Source organism: Macaca mulatta, chromosome 9, assembly GCF_049350105.2.
Source record: "Macaca mulatta isolate MMU2019108-1 chromosome 9, T2T-MMU8v2.0, whole genome shotgun sequence".
Taxonomy (NCBI): Eukaryota; Metazoa; Chordata; class Mammalia; order Primates; family Cercopithecidae; genus Macaca; species Macaca mulatta.
In genome coordinates this window covers 77,282,122-77,305,674 of record NC_133414.1, presented here as the reverse complement: position 1 = coordinate 77,305,674, position 23,553 = coordinate 77,282,122, and the positions used below count along the sequence as shown (strand labels likewise).

The window sequence follows — 23,553 nt, the reverse complement described above, 5'->3', positions numbered from 1 at the left end:
TGAGAAATACAGAGTCTTGGAGGTAGCATAGAGTTCAGTTAATGGAGAGGAAGCAGCAGGAAGGGGCATTCTGGTGGGAGATTCTGCTAGGAGAATGAAGTTTGGGGACCGAGTCCCAGGAAATCTCACATGGGGTGACTTCCAGGTCCAGATGCCCTTGCAGGCTTGTACTGTGTCTGCCAGGAGGTGAGTGCGAGACACCGGGGCTCTGATTACAGTCCAGACCCGTCATGGGCTCCCAGCTGCCACCTTTTCCAAGAAGCTGACTTTTGAGGAATCCGCCTGGCCACGGGAATCACACCATGTTTGCACTGGCCTCGGCTGTTGATTACACCCTCATCCACGCTGCCAGCATCCAGGAAGAACACTTTCTTCCTCACAGGGTGTCCCCTCTTCTGTTTTCATGTTTACGGCATCGGGTGGTTTGCAGAGTGCTCCACACCCAGACGTGTGTGCCCAGTGAGGTCAGCTGAGAAAGCAAAGCCTGCCCACCACCCTGCTGCCCCCTCATTCTGGGAGCTACAGGCTGGGGCCACAGTCACCCCTGGGCACACACCCCCACCCCCACCTTCAACGCCCCCAGTGCCTCCCGCTTCCCTTCTGCTTCCCTTCCATCCCTGCTCCAGCCTCTCTCTTGCCCAAACTGTTGTTTATCAACACAGACCAGAACGTTCTGCTGCCAGCAGAAACACACATGGTGATGGCACTGCTACCCACACCCTGCCGTCAACACACTCCCACGCGCTGTTTGCCGCTGTCAAAGCCCTGCTCACACACACATTCTCACCCGCTCCTGCCAGCACAGCTGTTCCAGCTGCCAGGAACCAGGCCCTTCATCCCGCACGACACACATGTTCTCTGTGTGTTTTTCTCAATGTACATGTGTGCTCATGGTGGAGGCATACACTTGTGAACCAGACCAGCGCACACTCTTCCCTCCTACCTGGGCTGGGGATCTACCACTTGCTACTGTGTGACCCTGGGCAATTGACTTCACCTCTCTGGGCATCAGAAGCCTCATTGTAGAATGGGGATAATGATGACCTATCGAAGATAATTATCTATAGCCTCTCTAAGGGCTTTCTAGATTCCATATGGGCTTTTCCATAGGGTCTGTGGTTAGGACAGAGAGCAGGCACCCAGAAAGTGCTGAATCAGCAGGACCCTTGCGAGTGGGGTAAGTATTGTTGGAGCCTTTCTGGAATCTGGCCCGTGGTTTTCCTCTCCCAGGCCAGCTGTCAGCCTCACCTCATGTTCACAGCATCCTGGCTGCCAGACCCTGATCCCGGGATGTCATCTGTCTGCTTCTCACGTCTCACCAGTGAAATGCGCAGAACGACGGGTCCCCTCCTGCTCTGCCCCTTGCTCGCCCTCCCCCGTCCTCCCCGTGCCATCAGCAGCCCTTCTCTGTCTTGCCTCTTCAACTCGGTCTCTCCTTCTTGGCCAGCAAACCTGCCCCAGTCTTTTCTGTCCTGGGAAACACAGAGAGGGATGCAGAAGGGAAATAACACAAATGTGATTTGAGGATTGAGAAAAGTCTGGGCTGAGCGGGAGAGCACCCTGGCTGTAGGTGCCGGTGTGGAGCGCCGAGTCAGGCCATGCTGGAGACCCAGTGCCTGGGGTGATATCGCCCTAAGCAGCACCACCTTACTTCCTGCTGTTGGTGGAAATCTGTGAGATGGCTGGCGGGCAGATCCTGGCCTGGTCTGTGCTGAGCAGCTGTGGCTTTCCCCTTCTCCTACATGCAGAGACTTTTAAGTTCTGCCCACTGCTGGGAGCCACTGGAGAGCTGCTGGCTCCGGAGCACCATGGTAAATGGGTTGCCCCCAATCATTGGGATCCCAGGCAAGAGTACAAACACAGAACCCACACCAAGTGTGTACATATTCAAAATTTGTACACCAAGCTTAATCAGCTGTCATATAAAATCAGTTTTATTTTCTATCTCCCTTTTGAATTTCAGAAAAACCTGGAAAGCCAGGTTTGAATCTGGAATTCTTGGGACTCTTCAGAGTTCCTCTCTGGAACTCTGGGGCAAGGGACAGAGGGGCCTGGTCGTGCGATGTGTGCAGTGGGGCTTTAAGGCAGTTGGCTCATTGGGTGCAAACACAAACTGCTTCAATCTGATCAATACTTTATGCTTTTTATTTTGTCCTAGGCCCGTGTGGCCAAAAGACGCAGAAGGCAGTTGAGCAGCTTAATGAAGACCTGCATTCAAGGCCGGGTGCAGTGGCTCACGCCTGTAATCCCAGCACTTTGGGAGGCCGAGGCGGGTGGATCACGAGGTCGGGAGATCGAGACCATCCTGGCTAACACGGTGAAACCCCGTCTCTACTAAAAGTACAAAAAATTAGCCGGACGCGGTGGCCGGCGCCTGTAGTCCCAGCTACTCCGGAGGCTGAGCCAGGAGAATGGCGCTTGCAATGAGCCGAGATCATGCCACTGCACTCCAGCCTGGGCGACAGAGCAAGACTCTGTCTCAAAAAAAAAAAAAAAAAAAAAAAAAGGCCTGCATTCAAATCCCTGCCAAAAGTGAGCAAATCAATTATAACCTCTTTGAGGCTCAATTTCCCCATCTGTAAAATGGGACTAGTAGTACCTCCCGGATAAAGTTACTGTGGTTACTCAAAGAGATAAGCCACGTAAAAGCCCTTAGCATGGTCCTGGAACACAAGATTCACTCGTTAAGTTGAGAGCTATGATTGCTATTACAAGTTCTCCACACATGGGCAGTGACTGCCTCGACGCAGGAAGTCATCGCCCTGTCTCCTCTTTGCACACGTGAAATAGGTCATTCCGCTCAGCAGAAGCAGATCTGGAAATAGGGCTTCCAAGCTTCCCAAAGTCCTGGATTTTGCTCCAGTGAAAAAGAAAAAAAAAAAAAAAAAAAGAATGGCACAACAATGTGAATGCTACACTTTAAGAATGGTTAAAATGTACATTTTATGTATATGTTATTATACCATTGTATTGATTTGCTAGGGCTGCTGTAACAAATTACTGCAAAGTAGGGGGCTTCACCAGAAGAAATGTATTGTCTTGTACCTCTGGAGGCCAGAAGTCCAAGATCAAGGTGTCAGGAGGATTGGTTCCTTCCAAAGGCTGGGAGGCAGAAGGTGTTCCACGTCTTTGTTCTGGCTCTGGAGGTTTCCTGGCCATTGTTGGCATGACTTGGCTGGTGGAAGCATCACCCAGCCTCTACCTTTATCTTCACATGGCCCTCTCCTTGTGTGTGTGTCTGTCTCTCTGTCTAAAGTTCCTCCTTTTATTTATTATTATTATTATTATTATTGAGATGGAGTCTCACTCTGTCACCCAGGCTGGAATGCAGTGGCGTGATCTTGGCTCACTGCAACCTCTGCCTCCAGGTTCAAGCGATTCTCCTGCCTCAACCTCTTGAGTAGCTGGGATTGCAGGCATCTGCTACTGCGGCCAGCCAATATTTGTATTTTTAGTAAAGATGGGGTTTTACCATCTTGGTCAGGCTGGTCTTGAACTCCTGACCTCGTGATCCCCCACCTTGGCCTCCCAAAGTGCTGGGATTATAGGCATGAGCCACCGCGGCCAGCCCCCCAGACCCCCCCACTTTTTTTTTTTAAGGACACTGGTTACACTGGGTTAGGGTCTACCCTAATGACTTCATTTTAACTTAATGACATCTGTGATGACACTATCTAAATATTTCCAAATCAGGTCATGTTCTGAGGTACTGGAGATTAGGACTTCAACATAAGAGTTCTGAGGGAACACTATTCAACTTGTAGCAACCACAGTGAAAAAAAAATGTGTCTACCTTGTACTTGCTATCAGATTATAGACATGGGGAAAACACATTTTGTGGTTTCAGGGCTTTGCTCATAGTAGCTGTGCTCATAGTAGGTCTTCAAAATGTGTTTCTTAATTTGTGTTTAAATCTGATACCGCCGGGCACGGTGGCTCACGCCTGTAATCCCAGCACTTTGGGAGGCCGAGGTGGGTGGATCATGAAGTCAGGAGATCGAGACCATCCTGGCTGACATGGTGAAACACTGTCTCTACTAAAAATATAAAAAATTAGCTGGGCGTGGTGGCGGGCGCCTGTAGTCCCAGTTACTCGGGAGGCTCAGGCAGGAGAATGGAGTGAACCTGGGAGGCAGAGCTTGCAGTGAGTGGAGATCGCGCCACTGCACTCCAGCCTGGGGGACAGAGTGAGACTCCATCTCAAAAAAAAAAAAAAAAAAAAAAAATCTGATACCAAGCAGTTAAAAGGGTAGAAATCTCCCAGTTTCCAAGATGAGTCCTCTCCCGGCCATGAACTAAAGGATTTTTCAATGATCAGCGTTATTTCCAGACAAGTACTTAATAAACTTTGTAAAAATAGACACTCTCCATGTAAGGTTGTTTTTTTTTTTTTTTTTTTTTTTGAGATGGAGTTTCTCTCTTGTTACCCAGGCTGGAGTGCAGTGGCATGATCTCGGCTCACTGCAACCTCTGCCAGCCCATTCAAGCGATTCTTCTGCCTCAGCCTCCCAAATAGCTGGGACTACAGGCATGTGCCACCACGCCCGGCTAATTTTGTATTTTTAGTAGAGATGGGGTTTCTCCATGTTGGTCAGGCTGGTCTCGAACTCCCAACCTCACATGATCTGCCTGCCTCGGCCTCCCAAAGTGCTGGGATTACAGGCATGAGCCACCATGCCCTGGCCTGGTTAAGTTTTTGCCACATTTGCTTGATCTGTAAAATTTTCCTGGTGAGCCATTTGAGAAGTCACACACTTGGGCACGAATTTCCTGGGAATAGGCTGCTGTCCATAATCACATTGCCATTCTCACATGGGAGAAAACTAACAATGGTTCCATAATATCATCTCATATTCAGTTTATACTGAAATTTGACCAGGCTGATTTTTTAAACATTCTGAATCTAATGAATTCCAAATCTGTAAAGCTTAAGGTTTTTTTTTTTCCTGAGAAGGAGTCTCACTCTGTCGCCCAGGCTAGAGTGCAGTGGCACGATCTTGGCCTACTGCAACCTCCCCTTCCCCGGTTCAAGTGATTCTCCTGCCTGGAGCCTTCTGAGTAGCTGGGACTACAGGCGCCCGCCACCATACCTGGCTAATTTTTTGAATTTTGGTAGAGATGGAGTTTAACCATGTCGCCAGGATGGTCTCCATCTCCTGACCTCATGATTCACTTGCCTCGGCCTCCCAAATTGCTGGGATTACAGGCCTGAGCCTCAACCTTGCCCAGCCTTAAGGTTTTGACAATATTACCTGTGCTATGGGAATTCTGGAGCTTCAAAAAATGCAATTTAGGGCCAGGCACAGTGGCTCACATCTATAATCCCAGAACTTGGGGAGGCCAAGGCAGGAGAATCACTTGAGCTCAGGAGTTTGAGACCACCCTGGGCAATACAGGGAGACCTCGTCTCTACAAAAGATTTAAAAATTAACTGAGCATGGTGGTGAGTGCCTGTAGTCCCATCTACTTGGGAGGCTGAAGTGGGAGGATCACTTGAACCCAGGAAGAGGAAGTTGCAGTGAGTGAGACTGTGCCACTGCACTCCAGCCTGGGCGACAGAATAAGACCCTGTCTCAATCAATCAATCAATCAATCAATCAATAAGCTGAGCATGGTGGCACATGCCTGTAGTCCCAGCTACTACGGAGGCTGAGGCAGGAGGATCACTTAAGCTTGAGAGATCAAGGCTGCAGTGAGTTCTGATTGCACCACTGTACTCCAGCCTGGTAACACAGTGAGACTCTGTCTCTAAGAAAAAAGGAAAAAAGAAAATGCAATTTGGCCAGGCGCAGTGGCTCACGCCTGTAATCCCAACATTTTAGGAGGCTGAAGCGGGTGGATCACCTGAGGTCAGGAGTTTGAAACCAGCCTGGCCAACATGGTGAAACCTCAGCTCTGCCAAAAATACAAAAATTAGCCAGGTGTGGTGGTGGGCGCCTGTAATCCCAGCTACTTGGGAGGCTCAGGCAGGAGAATCACTTGAACTTGGAAGGGGGAGGTTGCAGTGAGCACAGATCATGCCACTGCACTCCAACCTCGGCAACAAGAGCAAAATTCCATCAGAAAGAAAGAGAAAGAAAGAAAGAGGTCCGGGCGCGGTGGCTCAAGCCTGTAATCCCAGCACTTTGGGAGGCCGAGGCGGGTGGATCACGAGGTCAGGAGATCGAGACCATCCTGGCTAACATGGTGAAACCCCGTCTCTACTAAAAATACAAAAAACTAGCCGGCGTGGTGGCGGGCGCCTGTAGTCCCAGCTACTCGGAGGCTGAGGCAGGAGAATGGCGTGAACCTGGGAGGCGGAGCTTGCAGTGAGCTGAGATCACGCCACTGCACTCCAGCCTGGGTGACACAGCGCGAGACTCCGGCTCAAAAAAAAAAAAAAAAAAGAAAGAGAGAGAGAGAGAAAGAGAAAGAAAGAAAGAAAAAGAAAGAAAGAAAGAAAGAAAGAAAGAAAGAAAGAAAGAAAGAAAGAAAGAAAGAAAGAAAGAAAGAAAAAGAAAGAAAGAAAGAAAGAAAGAAAGAAGATGCAACTTAACATGTAAAACTCTTTCTGGTCATGCCACTTTGTTTCTTTGCCTTCATTTCCTTTCACTCAGGAGCTTGAGCTCTTTTGAATGCTCAGATGTGTGCTTGGGGTGAGGTTTCTCTGGAATTCCTTTTATTCTAAGACAATGGCCTTCCAGGAGTACCTGCAGGAAGACCTGTTAAGACTGGCCTGGGACCTCCTAGACTTGCCCGGGACCTCCCTGCAGGAGTTGCCAAATGGAACCCGGAGGGAAGAGAGGTTTGCCCTTGCCCTTGGCCTTCGTTTGGGGTGGAGACACGCAGGCTGAGAACTTCTCCCCTCCATAGCTGGCCAAGTTCCAATCTGGCATGGCTGTCCCTGCTGCCATTGTCATGGGCTCTTTCTGGGGAGTTCCGGACAGCACCACTGTGCAAAAGATTGTCCTGGCCTCCAGAAAGTTGGCTCCAAATGACACTGAGGGAAGAAAGAGGAAATCTCTGCAGTGTACTTCCCTGAGTTTTGGGGGAATGGTTCTCTTTCCCCTCTTTCCATCCCTTCTCTACAAATCCAGGGCTCACAATTAAGCCTAGGTTTGTAAAACTGCTTCATAACTAGGAATGACATTAATTAGTAACACTGTATAAATAAAAAGGGGGGCCAACAAGGATGGAGGGCTTGGGGGACGTATGTGGTTGGCCATCCCAGGCCACCTTCCTACTCCAGCTCCCAGGCTTGCTTCAGCTTTGCTGCAAGTTCCTGCCAATGTATTTCTGCTTGGAACAGGAGTCAAGGGTCAGATAAAGTGCCAGTTGTATTTTGCAGCAGGTCTGACACTTTGCCCAGTGCTCTAGGCCTGTGACAGTGCCAGGATAGTATATTGGGAAAGCCAGTCCAGAAGGAGCTGGTTTAAATGTGTTTGAGGTAGCAGGCAGGTGACTAAGCAGACAGTTCAGCAACACAACAGTCGGTAACACCATCAGACTAATGTGGCTCCCGGGGACATGGAAGGCCTGTGCTCCATTCCCAGGAAGCCCCCAGCAGCCACCGTGCTCATGCCCCAGCATTTCAGGGACCAAGATCTGTAGCCCCATTGTGTGATCTTTAGTAAGACAAGTAAACAGTGAACACTAAGTGTGCTTACACCAAGCACTTTACATATTTGATCTGATGGAATCCTCAGTACAGCTGATGAGGAAGTTACTGCTATTTTCCTAGCCATAGTTAGTAGCTGACACTACAGGGAACAGACACACTTACTGTCTATGAGGATCTCTTCTAAACACTTTCCATGCATTAACGAATTTTCTGGGGAAACTGAGGCAGAGCAGGAGCAAAGCCAGTTATCCAGTGTCACACAACTGGTGGGTGTGGACCTGAAACCGCTGGAAGCTGGGTGATTCCAGAATGGAGGGTTCACCCCTGAACTATCCCTCGATTTTCCAAGTGGGGTAACAGGTTCGGAGATAGTCAGGGGAAGAAAAACCAGGGTGAGATGGGTTAGTTCAGATGAGGTCAAAGTTTGCACTCTCTTCTGCTTCCTGACAAGCATAATGAGAGGTGCCCATGGGAACAGAAACTCAGACATCCGACCCTGGGCCCTCTGCCACTCTTCCTTCCTCTCCTCTGGCCCAGTTGGTCTCAACCCTGTTGTTCCCGGTCTCACAGGAGCTTCTGTGAGACACAGAATGGGCGAGAGTCCTTTTGTTCACACAAGGTTGTTCCTGGAGGGCCAGGTGCAGTGGCTCACCCCTATAATCCCAGCACTTTGGGAGGCCAAAGCAGGCAGATCACCTGTCAGGAGTTCAAAACCAATCTGGCTAACCTGGTGAAACCCTGTCTCCACTAAAAATACAAAAATTAGCTGGGCGTGGTGGTGCATGCCTGTAATCCCAGCTACTTGGGAGGCTGAGGTAGGAGAACTGCTTGAACCTGGAAGGTGAAGGCTGCAGTGAACCGAGATTGTGCCACTGTACTCTAGCCTGGGTGACAGAATGAGACTCCATCTCAAAAAAAAAAAAAAAAAAAAAAGAAAAGAAAAGAAAAAAAGGTTGCCCCTGACCTAGGCACCCCGAGAGCAGTGAAAAGCTGCCTGGTGTGCCTCCCACAGCCTAGGCTCTGTCCTGAACCTGGAAGTGAGCCAGCTGGGCCCAGCCTTGCAGGAGGCCAGGCTTCCTGTCACATTGAAGCTCTGCTGATGGCCCAAGGCCACCTGCAGCGATGGCACCTGCTGGGTGGAGATGGGCAGCCTGTTGTCAGTCCCGCACTGTCATTGTCCTTACCAGCTCTGCTTTCACCTGCACCAGTGGACAAAGTCAGGCACGTGAGGGGCTGCTGCCATCTGTCCCTCTGCCTGGCCTCAGCAGGATCATTAGGACTGGACTCAGGAGGCAGCATCAGGCCTGGCTTCAGGGTGCCTGGCAGCATGCTCAGATATAGCCCAGCACGCAGGCAGGACCAGAGACCTGATCTTTAAGCAAGACTTGAATATACAATAAACTATCAGAAATCTTCATCTTACTCCCTGGGGGTAATTAGGTTGTAGTATACTGTCTTGACTTTTTCTTATGTTTACTGACATATCTATGTCTTTATTTACATACATGCATGCCCCCCCATCTTTTTAGAAAATGTTTCCATGCTTTTGCTAATCATTCATTCTTCCTTTCCATAATTGTTTATTGTTATTATTATTATTATTATTATTATTTGAGACAGAGTCTCACTCTGTTGCCTGGGCTGGAGCGCAATGATGTGATCTTGGCTCGCAGTAACCTCTGCCTCCTGGGTTCAAGAGATTCTCCTGCCTCAGCCTCCTGAGTAGCTGGGAGGGACTGCAGGCATGCACCACCACACCTGGCTAATTTTTGTGTTTTTAGTAGAGACAGGATTTCATCATGTTGGCCAGAATGGTCTCAATCTCCTGATCTCGTGATCCGCCCTCCTTGGCCTCCCAAAGTGCTGGGATTACAGGTGTGAGCCACTGTGCCCGGCCTTTATTATTATTTTTTGAGAGGGAGTTTTGCTCGTCACCCACACTGGAGTGCAATGGCATGATCTCGGCTCACCGCAACCTCTGCCTCCCGGATTCAAGCTATTCTCCTGCCTTAGCCTCCCAAGTAGCTAGGAGTATAGGCATGTGTCACCACAAAAGGCTAATTTTTGTATTTTTAGTAGAGACAGGGTTTCACTGTGTTAGCCAGGCTGGTCTCCAACTCCTGACCTCAGGTGATCTGCCTGCCTCCACCTCCCTAAGTGCTGAGATTACAGGCGTGAGCCACCGCGCCCGGCCCCTTTCCATGTATATTTATTGATCTCTTAGTGTGTGCCAGGCACCTTGGTAAGTGCCGGGCATGTGGAGATGAGGAAAACAGACATGATATCTCCCTTATCGACCTTTCAGCCTGGCGGAGAAAGAAACTTCGAATTCTGAACTGCAGTAAGAGCTAAAGAGAGAAAACAGGAAGCTCTGAGAGTTAATAACAGGATCTCTACTCAAGTAACATTTATGTGGGGATCAAGATGAGAAAGAGCCAATCATTTGAAGAGCGTAGGTGAAAGCATTCCCGGGAGAAGGAGCAGCATGAGTGCGGGCACAGAAGTCTGAACATTGTGTGGGGTGTGTGGGGAAGTCTGAGGCTCTTCCTAATTACAGTGTAGGGGTGTAGTTGGGGGTGAAGCCATACAGGCAGGGTAGAATCAACATGAGAAAACCCCAAATGCTAAGCCAAGAAATTCTGTAAGCAACAGGGGACTACTCATGTCACTGAGTTTAAAAACAGCAGTTCTAAGGCTCCAGCCTGGAAAAGCCCAGAATATTAACGTTCACGAGGAAATCTCTGCTTCAAATCAAAGGCTCTTTCTCCTGCTTGCTGGAAATTTAAAGGCTGCCTCGTGCCTCTGAGCCTTAGAGCCAGACAGGTTGCCTTATTACTGATTCCCCAACGAAACGCAGCCCAGAGCGGCCAAGAGATTTGCCCAAGTGAAACAGCAAACCAATGCCAAGTGCAGAACTTCAAGCCCCAAATGCCAGCCTTCAGCTCCAGCCCTCAACGTGTCCCCTTTCACCTGGAGATTCTTTCTTGCAGGCACTCAAAGCAGGTAAGTGAGAAAATGCCTTTTTTTTTTTTTTTTTTGAGACCAGTCTAGCTATGTCACCCAGGCTGGAGTGCAGGGGCAAGATTGTAGCTCACTGCAGCCTTGACCTCCTGGGCTAACGGGGTCCTCCCGCCTCAGCCTACCGTGTAGCTGGGACTGAAGACTTGAAAATTAAATAAACTGCATTCTTGAAAATGCATGTTAACACGAATTTGTGGAGCACTTACTTACTAGGGCCAACTACACCCCGAGGGTGCTCCCAGTCCTGGAGTCCCCAGACTTCTTGAACTCCAGAAATTTCCCTAGGACTTCCCTCCCCTGCCCCCAACTCCCCAAGTTGCTGAAAATCATGAGTAACAAAGCGGCCAGGAGCTTCCTGTCTTGCTGAGCTGGCTTACTCAATTTCCCTCGTTTGTCCGCTCAGACCAGACGGGGCAAAGGGCAGCCATCAAAGGTGTCTGGGACGAGCCCGGCGGGGTAATGGGCCGCTAGGGACTCAGTCTGGCCCGGGTCTCAGCCGGGGGAGAAGGCAGCCGGGCGGGGCCGCGGGCGGGGGGCCGGGGGCCCGGGACAAGCAGCTCCGCCCAGGCAGGCGCGCTGTGTGCGCAACGTGCAGGACTGCGAAAGCGGATGCGGCCTGATGGGGCAATCGCTGGCAACGCACAGCGGGCAGTCAGCGGGCGCCGGCGGGCCCTGCCTCCAGCATTAGCCCCGCCCCCAGTTCCCCAGTTGTGGCTGGGTTTTGGGGAGGGCGCCCGGGGCTGGGGGCGCCCAGGGCTTGCGCACACGGGTGGGCCGGCGTGCCCAAGCCCCATTGCAGCCCAGGCGCCCTGGCTCATTATCCGCCCCCACCCCGCCCCGGCCACTGGCGTTGGGTTCCGCTCCTGTGGCACCACCCCTGCACTGCTCTGACAGGAGCTGGTGCCAACCCGCAGACACTCCTAGGCAGCCCCACGTGGGTACCGCACGCGCAGGGGCACATCTGCCCTGCTGGGTTTGGAGAGCAGTTGCAAGTCAGTCCCTGGAGTGTGGTCCCGTGCCAGTTGGAGCAAGAACTGAGTAACCTCTCTGAGCCTCAGATAACTCATCTGTTAAATGGGGAGGATGATAGCATCACTGGGTTGTCAGGATGAAATAAGATAGAGGCTATAGGGGCGGGTGTGGTGGCTCACTCCTGCAATACCAGCACTTTGGGAGGCCGAGGTGGGAGGATCCCTTGAGCCCAGGAAGTCAAGGCTGCAGTGAGCCAAGATCATGCCACTGTATTCCTGCCTGGGCAACAGAGTGAGACCCGATTAAAAAAAAAAAAAAAAAAAAAAAAAGGCTACAAAGCGTTATATCAGAGTCACTAGCACTCACCCAGTAAGTGATAGCCATGAAGGTTCTTACAGAGGAGGGAGGCAGCTGGGCTCAGAGGCCGCAACTGGGGCATGTCTGGGTTTCCGGCTTTTTTTTCCTTCCCTGTATCCTATTTATTTTTTCCTCAATATCATCCCTCATCTTTCACCCAGGGCCTGCAACATTCATTCATTTATTTGACACACATCGGTTGATATTTGTGCCTGCTGTGAGGCATTAAAAACTGCTTCTCTGGCTGTGTGGCACCCGGGAACGTTCCCCAGGCCACATCAGCTACACCTGTGGCCTCCTCAGCCTGGGTTGCTGCCAGGTCTGGCCCTGAGTCACTGGAGTAAGTCACTTCCTCTCTCAGTCCCTTCATCTGTGCAATAGGGATAAGAGACCTGGCCTCTCTCTAGTCTCCTGGGACTGTCAGGGGATGAGTCAGATAACGGTGGGGAAGGCCCAGAGAGGCAGAAAGCAGCTCTTACTAGAGCGGGGCCTGTCTGGCTGATGCAAGGCTTGCACTTTGCGTGTAACCCCAGCCTGTACAAACAGGGATGGCTCCGGGAATCGTGAGGAGCAGGGGGAGCAGAGAAGTCCCTGCCCCACCCAACAGCTGGGGTGTGGGATCCAGACTGGCAGCTTAGGAGTCTGAGCAGCCGGGGCTCCGTCCAGGCTCTGCTTCCCCAGCTCTGCGAGCATGAGAGCAGGTTCCCGACCCCTCTGATCTGGCTCCCTTTTCTGTCACTCGGGTGTCGCGGTACCTCCCTCACCAAGCTGAAGTTGGAAGTGAAGGTGGTTACTTCCAGAGGGAGTGGAGCCCTTCCCTGTTTCTGGGAGGGGTCTGAGGGCTGGCAGGGGGGTCCGCACTGGGGAGGTGGGACCAGACAGGAGGAAGGCAGTCCCAGCCAAAGGCTCCGCATATTCCATAGTCACCTCAAGCAGGGGATTCTAGGGGCTCCTCCTGAAAAGGCCAGAGACCTCTGCACCCTCAGCCAGCCCCAGGCATGACAGACCCCGCCTCATCCCACAATGCACAGGGAGATCACACTCAGATCTGGGCCCCAATCTGGCTTCTGCCCCAGGCCAGCTACATGACCTTGGGCAGGTGATTGAATGTCTCTTGGCCTCCATTTTTCCACATGTGAAATGGGGACAGTGATGCCTACTTTGTAAAGCTGTTGTGAGGCTGAGGGAAAATGAGAATGATATCAAGTGTTCACAGTAGTGGCCGGCGCTGTTGTGAGCGGCAGCTCCTCTCCCCCAGCTTGCCTCCCCCTTTCCCTATCACAGGTGGGGCCAGGTGGAATGTCACAGTAAGTCCATGGGATAGAAAGGTCTACCGACATCTTCAAAGTACCCCCGCCCCCAAGGTTTCTAGCCTGATACCATAAGCTTTGATGGCAAGAGCTCTGATTGCTTGGGGACTTTAGATGCATGATTGTATCTGACATATGACAAGGGCTGTACATGGCATCCATTATATAGATAGAAGTGGAGGCAGGAGAGGTCATACAGCTTGTCTGTGGTCACATGGCTAGAAAGGGTGAGTGTCAGGATTTGAAACCAGGTCTTCCGGACTCCAGCTCATCCACCACACACCCCCTGCCTGCCTCTTGCTTTTGCCCTGGATATTCTCCTCTTTCCTGAGTGGCCTCTTATGATATGGAGTCCCCGAGGCCAGGGACGGTCATAAGCATGGCTTCCTTGTCTTCCAGGGTGTGGCTCAAGCACACAGTGGGTCCTCAGTCCACCCTGCTGACCAGGGAGATGAGTCCTGGCATGAGGGACATGACTCATGAAGCCGGGCTGGGCGAGGGAGCGTGCCTGTGTCTGTGTGCGTGCATCTCTGTGTGTGCACAGGGCGGGGAATGAACAAGTACTGTCTGCTGGAGGCCTCCTTCTCTCCAAGCTCCTACCCCATCCAGCGCTGCTCCTGTATCTCAGCCTTCAAGGGGAGTCTGAGCCTGGGAAGCGGGGGTGGGGGAGGTCTTGGCCATCTCTCTCCCTGGCCTAACGTGGGGCCTGGTGGGGGCCATGGCTGATGTCGGTTCCATGGGAAGCCGAGTCCTCCCTGGTCCAAGGGGAAGCTCTTGGGGCATCTTCCACCAGTCTAGGCCCTGCTATTTTTAGATGTGCTGCCCCCTCCCCAACCCTCTCCTCCCTATCACATACCAGCTGAGGGAGGAAGTGACTCACCTCAAGCCCAGACAGGTAGAGGCAGCCTCAGTGGGCCCCGGGTAGGCCTGGTTCCCGTGCTGGGGTTGCCTTCCTGGGATCACCTCAGAATGGCCTGCCCCAGCCTGGGGACAACTCAGGGCTGGGATGGAGCCCAGCGCCTTTCTTGGGTTCCTCCATCCTCCATCTCACAGGGCCTAAACAGGCCTGGGCCTCTGATGGGCTGTGGAGCCTCTGCTCAGCTCCTCAGCAGAACTCAGCAGGCCTTGGACAACACTATGGGCCTGTGGCCAGCCTCAGCCCAGTCTGAGGGAGCCAGATGGGCAGAGGGGACTGCCTGTGGCCCCACCCTGTCTTTGTGAGAGACCAGGGTTATGGAAAGAAAAAATACCTGGTTCAGTGGGGACAGGAAAGGTGTGATGACCCTTGGGATGTGTGTCCCAGTGGAGTGACCAGTTGTCCCAGTATGCCCAGATCTGAGGGGTTTCTGGGGACTCGGGACTTTCAGTGCTCACCAGGAGAGTCCTAGGCAAGTCAGGACGGTTGGCCACCCTGGGGCAGCATTGCAAGGTGTATCCTAGTGAGAGGGCAGGTGTAGGGAGCTTGTTTCGGTTTCCTGACGGAGTCTCACCTAGTCAGGGCCGCAGGACCCAGCCCCTGGCCGGCTTGCTGTCTGAGGTCAGGGCGTCACCTTGTCCACCTCAACTGGAGAGAGACTGGGCTGGGCTGTGTGAGAATCCAGAGCCCCGGGCTGACTGGAAGACCTGTGAGCCACTTCGGCCAGGGAGGATAGGGGCCTGTCAACATGGGTAGGGTGGACAGGTTAGCAGAGGCTGGGACTGGGGGAGGAAGGGCACCTACCCATATAGGGCAGGGTTGGGGACGGCACCCAGGAACAGCAGGAAATAATGACAGGAGCCCAGGATGGGCCTCAGGTAAGCTTGGCCCCAGGTCTGCAGACTGTCGGGTACTTGCAAGGAGGAATGGGAGGGAGTGTGGCGATGGCTAACTGGCAGGCTGGCGGGGCTTTTGGTTGCTTGGAGAGGCCTTGCCAGGGTGACAACCTGCAGAGCTCTCAGCTGCTCAGAGGAGTGGGCAGGGGACTCCGCTGCCCTCCTGGATCAGGGTTTGGGGCTGCCTTCAGGGACAGCCCGGCTTCTAACCCTAGGGGGTTAGGTCAGGGGAGCCGTGGCTGAGGCCCAGACCTTGCTGGGGACAAACCCCACCCCCGGACCACCTTTGCCCTCCTCATCCACGGTGTTGGCTATTTTTCCACAGCCCAGGGTTGGGGCAGGGGGATGGTCTGTGTCCCAGGCAGCAACCCCAACACCACTGAGCTGGGCAACCTTGGCCTTAGACCAAGGTACCTTAGACTGTGTAGCCGTTTTACAGTCATTTTACACTTCTCTTTTCCAGACCTTGATTTCCTCAGTGGTAAAATCATGGCGGTAGATTATGTGTCTGGTTTTTAAATATTTATTTTGGCCATGGAATCCCTTCTTCAGTCACAATTCCACCTATACTAAACAGAAGAGGTAACAGTGGGTGACTGAGACAGGTGGGCTAGAGCCCCGGGCACCCTCCCACTCTCACCCCACAGCCCTGGGGGCCCAGGGCTCTGGGGATACAGTTTGAGAACCGTCTTCACAGCCTCTGACACTCTGTGATTTATGCCTTCAGGACAAGGATGTTGTCCTTGTTGCCTTCTCCAGGCAGCCCAGTAATTAGACCCCAAGCCCAGCATGTTCTGCTACTGTCCATTCAGTGCTGAGATCTTCAGATTCTTTCTCTTTCTCTTTTTCTTTTTCTTTCTCTCTTTCTTTCTTTTCTTTCTTTCTTTCTTTCTTTCTTTCTTTCTTTCTTTCTTTCTTTCTTTCTTTCTTTCTTTCTTTCTTTCTTTCTTTTTCTTTTTTCTTTCTCTTCTTTATTCTCCTTCCTTTCTCTTTCTTTTTTTTCTTTCTTTTTTCTTCCTCCCCTCCCCGCCCCGCCCCGCCCCACCCCGCCCCGCCCCTCCCCTCCCCTCCCCTTCCCTTCTTCCCTCCCTCTTTTCTTTTCTTTCGTTATTTTTTGAGACAGAGTCTCGCTCTGTCACCCAGGCTGGAGTGCCGTGGCACAATCTTGGCTCACTGCAACCTCCGCCTCCTGGGTTCAAGTGATTCTCCTGCCTCAGCCTCCCGAGTAACTGAGATTACAGGCGCCCGCCCCGACACCTGACTTTTTTTTTTTTTTTGTATTTTTAGTAGAGATGGGGTTTCGCCATGTTGGCCAGCCTGGTCTTGAACTCCTGACCTCAGGCGATCCACCCGCCTCAGCCTCCCAAAGTGCTGGGATTACAGGCGTGAGTCACCAAGCCCAGCCAAAATCCTCAAATTCTTAATCGCTGGTTTCTGCTGACAGTGAGGTCTGTTATGCAGAGTTCAGTGGGGCCACAGGTCCCTTGTCCCTTCTTAGGGAAGGGACAGGGCCAAAACCTTCTATGCAACAGCCAACCCCGTGGGGCACTTCCAGGCATGTGTAGGATATCCACATAGCTTCTCTCAGTCCCCAACAGCATGCGGGAAGGTGTGACTCCCAATGGCCGACAAGGGAGGGGTTCAGGGGTCTTAGGAGGCTGGTTCCTGATACCTCTGTGAATGCAGGGCTGGGTGCCTGGCCAGGAGCCCAGGTCCTTTCCTGGAGCCACAGTCTGGGGCCCTGGCCCAGGCCCAGGTTTTCCCTGGCTTACTCCGGGGGTGCTGGCACCTGCAGACACCAGCAACAGAAAGAGGCAGGAGTCGATGAGGGAGGCGGAGAGGAGGGGGACTTTCCTTCTCCTGTTGGGGGTCTGGAGCGTCCTTTTCCAGGCTGAGGAGTAGGGCTACCCATTTCCCCATCACCTTCCAGCCAGGGGCAGTGGGAGGAGCAGGAGGCTGAGATTGCACAAACAGGTATGGGAGGAGGCCAGCAGTCAGGCAGCTGGCTGGGGTTGCCCAAAGGCCGTGAGAGTCCCCAGTGCCCGCATGGACATCAGTGGCGCCTGGAGGGACTCAGTCGGTCGTCTAGCAGTCTTCTCTAGCTCTCACAACAGGCACTGGGGGGTGGGAGGAGTCAGAGGCCCTGCTCCCCACTCCATGCGTCCCTCCCAGCTGCTGGGCTGGAAGCCAAGTCAACAGTTCCTTGAATTGTGTTACAGCCCAGGCTGCCCCTCCAGAGCTAATAATATGGGCAGCTGTAGGACGTGAAACTCGATCCTCCAGGCTCCAATCCCACCCCACTGTGGCCAGGCTGGCAGGGAGTGGGCGGATGTTGGGCCCAGGGTCCTGAAAGCAGAGGCCTGGACTTAGGATCCTGGGGTGAGGCTGGGTCCGGGAGGGACCCCAGCCCCCATGAGGGACCCTGGCCCCCTGGTAGGGCGTTTGTACAAAGTTGATATGGGTCAGGCTAACAGGGCTGACACCTATAAACTCAGTGGCTGACAGAGGCTGACATCCTTAGTGACTGAACTGGTGACGTCTGTGGGATGATAATTATAAGAAGATTTTTTTTTTGAGATGGAGTCTCGATCTTGTTGCCCAGGCTTGGGTGCAATGGCAGGGGCTCACTGCAACCTCTGCCTCCCAGGTTCAAGTGATTCTCTTGCCTCAGCCTCCCGAGTAGCTGGGATTACAGGCACGCGCCACCATACCCGGTAATTTTGTATTTTTAGTAGAGGCAGGTTTCACTGTGTTGGTCAGGGTGGTCTTGAACTCTTGACCTTAGGTGATCCACCTGCCTCAGCCTCCCAAAGTGCTGGGATTATAGACGTGAGCCACCATATCTGGCCTATAAGATTTTTTTTTTTTTTTTTTTTTTTTTTTTTTTTTGAGACAGAGTCTCACTCTGTTGCCAGGCTGGAGTGCAGTGGCACAATCTCGGCTCACTGCAACTTCCACCTCCTGGGTTCAAGCTATTCTCCTGCCTCAGCATCCTGAGTAAGCTGGGACTACAGGCGCGTGCCACCACACCCAGCTAATTTTTGTATTATTAGTAGAGACAGGGTTTCACCATGTTGGCCAGGCTGGTCTCGATCTCTCAACCTCTTGATCCACCCGCTTCGGCCTTGCAAACTGCTGGGACTACAGGCGTGAGCCACTGCACCCAGACTATAATAAGATTTCATAAGTAAATAATACAGATGAAAAGTGCCTCCTGGCCTAGCACGTCCATGGCTGAGGCTGGAACTCCAATCTTTGGGCTTTGTGCTCAGTGCTTCCATGCCAAGGTGGCACCAGAGAGAGACTGAGGACTAAAGACATCCACAGAGAAGCAGCTCTGAGCACCTGCGGTGGCTTCGCAAGGCCTGTCACTCACAGCCTGAACACCGTGGACACACTTGCACCCGTGTGGCACCTGCAGTGGTGGTAGCTGGCTTGTTTGACGTGTGGCTGGAAGCAAAATTAGGGCCCATGATGCCACCTCCTGCATGCAGGCCATGGGCTGGCACCCAGCAGATGGCAGAGCCTGCCAGAGGTGATTCCAGGGCTTGTGGCGAGGGCAGCACTGGGGCGGCCGGGGACAGAGTTGGGTCTGACTCCAGGAGTGACTGGTGCCATCTGGCACAGGCCTGAGTGCTGGAGAGAGCCGCCTCCTCTACCTCTTGGGGTGGTGACCTCTTCGTACAGCAGTCCACGCTCCCCTCGATGACCACTGTTTGTGATTCTCACTTTGGCCCCTGGCACATTTGTCCTCATGCCAGGAGAGGAGACGTGGGGCCTTTTCAGCAGGACTCTGCTTCCCCCAGGAGGTGGGAAAAGGAAGAAGCCCCCACCCAGTGCCCGTCCCCTGACAGACTGCTTTCTCCACCCACCGTCCAGCTGGACGCACACCGTGCCTGACGGCCCTGGGTCTGAGCCCTCTAGGATCTGGGAGAAGTGTCTCCCAGCCAGGGCACGAGTTTATGGCTGCAAAGTAGCCCCCTTGGGTGACCCTGGGCAGAGGAGTAGGCGAGGCTGAGAATGCTGCAGGGGGACAGTGCCTCAGTGCTGACGGGCTCCTTCCTTCCCTCAGCCTCCCATGGAGACCCCAGAGTGTGGTGCCCAGGCCCTGGGGCCGCGGCCCTGAACCTCTTCTCCAGGGAAGTCTTTGCCTAAGAACTACACAAATACCTCCAGAAGAGGATGTGAGAGGCCCTAAAGGGCCAGGCCAGACCTCCCTGAGGAGGTGGCAGGAGGTTGGGCCCTGAGGGGTGAGAAGAGCCTCAGGCAGAAGGGAACCAGGGCAGCAGGGCTCCACAGTGGAGGGAGGGGGCTCCACAGGCTGCAGTCAGGGTGAGAGGACCCTGCAGGGTACCTGGGGCCAGGAGGAGTGCAGGGGAGGTTTTGGGCTGTCGGTGTGAGGTAATGAGGCCGGGCCTGGTAAGCCCCACTCCCTCCCTCTGGCCCCAACTTCCCCATCTGAAGGAGCCCACTGTATCCTCCTGTGCTGCCAGGTACCTGTCTCTCGGGCCTCCACATCTGAGTCCATCTGAAAAATGAGAATAATTCAGTCTAGGTAGTGGGACTGCCAGCCGGGGACCCTGCGGCCCTGGCCTGAACCCTGCTCTGACTATCACGGGCTCCAGTGGGGAGCTGCACCCTGTCTCCTCAAGGAAAAATCCAGCCAGTCTGGGAGCAGCCCTGCCCTCCCTCCCTAGGGACTTTGTTTAGACCAAATTGGTAGGAGGGTGGGGAAGGTGGACAAGATGTGGCAGGCCCTGCCCTCCCCCTCCCCAAGCAAAGCCCCAACTCCTGGGCTCTGGGCAGACTGGCCGTGGGGTCCTAGAGAGCGCCTGCCCTCCTGCCCCTTGTCCTGCCTGAGACCTGGACCTTTATTTCATGCCCAAGTGGCTGTGAGAGTGACAGGAGGTCTGGGCCCTGTCCCTGGGGAAACATCTCCTTATAAGGGTCTGGGGCGGGAGTGACAGTCCTGTCTGCCGTGTTAGCCCCTCCACTGCATGGCCTTCTCAGCTTACAGAGTTAGTTGCAGCCTCCCTGAGGGCAGGCAGGCCACCAAGAAAGGTACAGAAGTACTTGCTGAGTGAATTGCTGAGTGGACAGGGTGCAGCGAGGAGTGGAGAAGCTCAGGGTCTCTCATTCATGCCTGGGAAAGTTCTCTGCCCAAGGCCACTGGGTGGGCCTGGCATGATGACAGGTATCGACTAGGGGCCTGGCCTGGGCCTTGCTCCCAAACATGCTCACTTCTGCACTCTGGTCTCCCTGCCTCTGCTCATGCTGGAGCACCCAGTCCACCCCCACCCCAGTGCTGCCCGCACTCACCTCCTTCACAAACACCAGTTCCTCTATCAAGCGTCCCTGGCTAGAGCCCTCACACCGGCTCTGCTCCCAGGGTTTCTACTCAAGGGCAGTCCTCGTCTCAGTCACCTTAGAGCTTTCACTGCTTGGAAGGGACTTGACACCCAGTCAGTGCTCAGCTAATCTTTGTCCACTAAGGACAAACAAGAAACACCCAAATGACACTCACCATGTACTAGGCACTGTTCTAAGTGCTTTATATGCGGTAACTTGTTTACTCCTCACAACCACCCTATGAAGTAGGTGTTCGTGTCACTCCCATTTTGCAGATGACACAGGGAGGCAAAGGGCGGTCAAATGACACAGGAGAGCAAAAACTGGCTCCCTCCACCCTTCTAGGGTCTTTGGCTGTGCTAGGAATTACATGGACAGATAAACTGGTTAACAGGAGAAAAATCATATTTAATTACGTACGTAGGCATGGGAGCCCCATGAAATATGAGATTCCAAGAAGGATCACATCTTGAGCTATAGAAAAGGAACTGGGGTGGGGGCGGGGTGGGGTCCAGGATAACCTTTGTACCTTAAAAAAAAAAAGAAAAAGAGAACAGGGGCTGGGAGCTTCTGGTGGGTGATGGCAACACAAGTTTGGGAGGGTGAGGGGAAGAACTCTATGGTGAGCAAAAGTTGTCTCAGTATGCAGATAAAAAGTCAGTCTCGGCTGGGCGTGGTGGCTCACGCCTGCAATCCCAGCACTTTGGGAGGTCGAGGGAAGCGGATCATGAGGTCAGGAGATCGAGACCATCCTGGCTAACACAGTGAAACCCCATCTCTACTAAAAATACAAAAAAGTTAGCTGGGCGAGGTGGCGGGTGCCTGTAGTCCCAGCTACTTGGGAGGCTGAGGCAGGAGAATGGCGTGAACCCGGGAGGCAGAGCTTGCAGTGACTCCAGCCTGGGCAACAGAGCGAGACTCCGTCTCAAAAAAAAAAAAACAAAAAAAAAAACAACCCAAAAAGTCAAAGTCAGTCTCTCAGTTCGTTAACAGTTGTCTGAGCAGCCCCAAGAATACTAGGTAGTTGGTGTCAATGAGTCAATCTTCCCTGGTAGATAAGATTTCTGGGAGGGGGTTCAGGACAACTTAGGCAGATGAGGGAACTTCAGAGAAAGCCCTTTCTATACTTGTTGTTGCTCAGGCGCCCCCAGTTTGAAGTAACCAGCACACCAAAATGGCAGATTTTGGGGTGGCATTTCCTGAACTCCTTCAGCGACACCCAAGGTCACTCAGTCAGTAAATGGCAGAGCAAAGATCCAGCCCCAGCCCCCATGGGGGCTGTGACTCTGCCTCCTGAGGATGACGTTTCCTGGTGCAGCCAGATGGATGCCTGTGTCACTGCCAGGAGACACCTACTCAAATGGGCAGCTGCTCCCTAGGCCAAGCCCATCAGATGAAGTGCCACCATCCTCAGTGTGGCCTTTTCATCTTTTCCATCCTCCTGGACTCGGGTCTTCTGCCCATTCTACCTGACACCAGTGGGTTTGATTTCCCTGAGTGCAGCAAATTTGGGCTGAGCAACTGTTTGTACAATGACCACTTTGCTACAGGGACCCGAGACAGGCACGGTTTCTTCAAGACCCTGGGCACCACTTTCCTCCCCCAAGCCTGTTTCCTGCTCTGGGAAGTGAGCTGACTTGCTCATGTCACGTGGCGTGATGTCTGGTAGGGACGCTGGGCGGCTTCTGAACCATGTCAACAGTCTGTTTAACCTGATTCTTGGCACTGCTGTGTGCCTGCTCCAGACGCCAGGTGACTTTGTCTGAGCAACGTGGGGTGGGGATGAGGTTACAGGCAGGTCGGGTGTGTGCTCCTTGTCTCTGGAGCGGTTTTTTTTCTCTGGATCTGGGAGCAGCAAGGGACAAGGCAATAAGCTGGCGGAGCCGGGGAGCTGGGATGTAGTGGTGCGGCATTCTGCCACCTGACAGTGGGTGGGGGACACTTGTCAAAGCCTTTTTTGCTGCAGTCAGAGCGTGCATCCCACCTTTTCTGGCTCACAGCCGAGCCACGCAGGGAGGGCAGGGGGATGAGGTGGGTGAATGGGGGTGCTTGCAACGCCTCTGCCAACCGTAGCTAACAAGTGGCGGCTTGCACACCAGGGCAGGCTGTGGTGACCCCGGGTAGGGGCAGCCAATGAGCTCCGGGGCCGTGGTGGCACCACCGGGCAGCCCGCCTGTCTTTGGCTGGCGCAGCCGCGGGAGGGGCCTGGGTCCACCAGTCAGGGCTGCCGGGCCCTGTCTCTGGGAGGCCTGGGCAGATCTGCCGCTCCATTCACAACAGCCTGACCTGACTCGGGCTGCCACATTTTTAACTTTTTCAACCTCCTGGAGAGGAGGGCGGGCTGTGGGGGCGGTTGGTGGGAAGGACGATGGAAACAAACTCTTTTCCCAGGCTCTGGTTCCCGAGTGGGATCGAGCTCCAGGCTGGGGCCGGGAATTCTGAATACTCTGCAGGCACATGGCACATTAGGGTGTGGGGACGATGTGGGAGAGGGAAAAGCAGAAGGTGATGGTCGTGGCCCAGATGCCCACCCAGGACTGGCGTTGGGGACCGCAGGGACCCAGCCTGCTCAAGTCTTGCAGCCCCCCAGCCATCTGAGCACCGCTCTGCCTGGATGGAGTTAGTTCTGGAACAGCAGACCTAAGTGGCTGTTGGCCTGGGTCAGGGGTTGGGGCAAATTCAGGCTCATCATCTAGAACTCCTTGTGGCACAGGCTGGACAGTGTCAGCAGCAGCAGGGGCTTGTGCCCCCAGCCCCCTCCCTTAAGCCTCCCTGCTGAACGCAGACCCACCACGGCCAGTCACATAATAAACATATATTTACAGATGTACAATTTGAGAATTCTAATTGAAGAAATACAGCTTCCGGGGAATCCTTTAGGATCGATGTTCTTATTGCACATGGCTCAGCCCATCTAGGGACATCTACCAACACGGATGGTCGGGGTGTGAGGGCAGAGCACCGGGGCCACCGTGGGGAGGCACTCTGGCCACATCAGTTCTTATCATCTCTCTGGGCTGAGGTGGCCGCTTCATTGCAGGGTGGGACCTTGTTTAAAAACCAGATTTGACATTTCCTTACCAAACTTCCTTTCCCAGCAAGAATCCTATTTGTTGGGGGACTTTTAAAAAA

The 23,553-nt window shown here is 53.3% G+C and overlaps 1 long non-coding RNA gene across 1 annotated transcript; it reads right to left on the bottom strand.

Annotated features, from left to right (window-relative positions):
- Positions 1 to 6,089: 6,089 nt before the first annotated feature.
- Positions 6,090 to 16,129, bottom strand: LOC144331148 (uncharacterized). The gene is made up of 2 exons (XR_013398088.1): positions 14,981 to 16,129; positions 6,090 to 14,893 (listed from the first exon to the last, which is right to left on the bottom strand). It is a non-coding gene; the product is annotated as an uncharacterized LOC144331148 (long non-coding RNA).
- Positions 16,130 to 23,553: the final 7,424 nt, after the last annotated feature.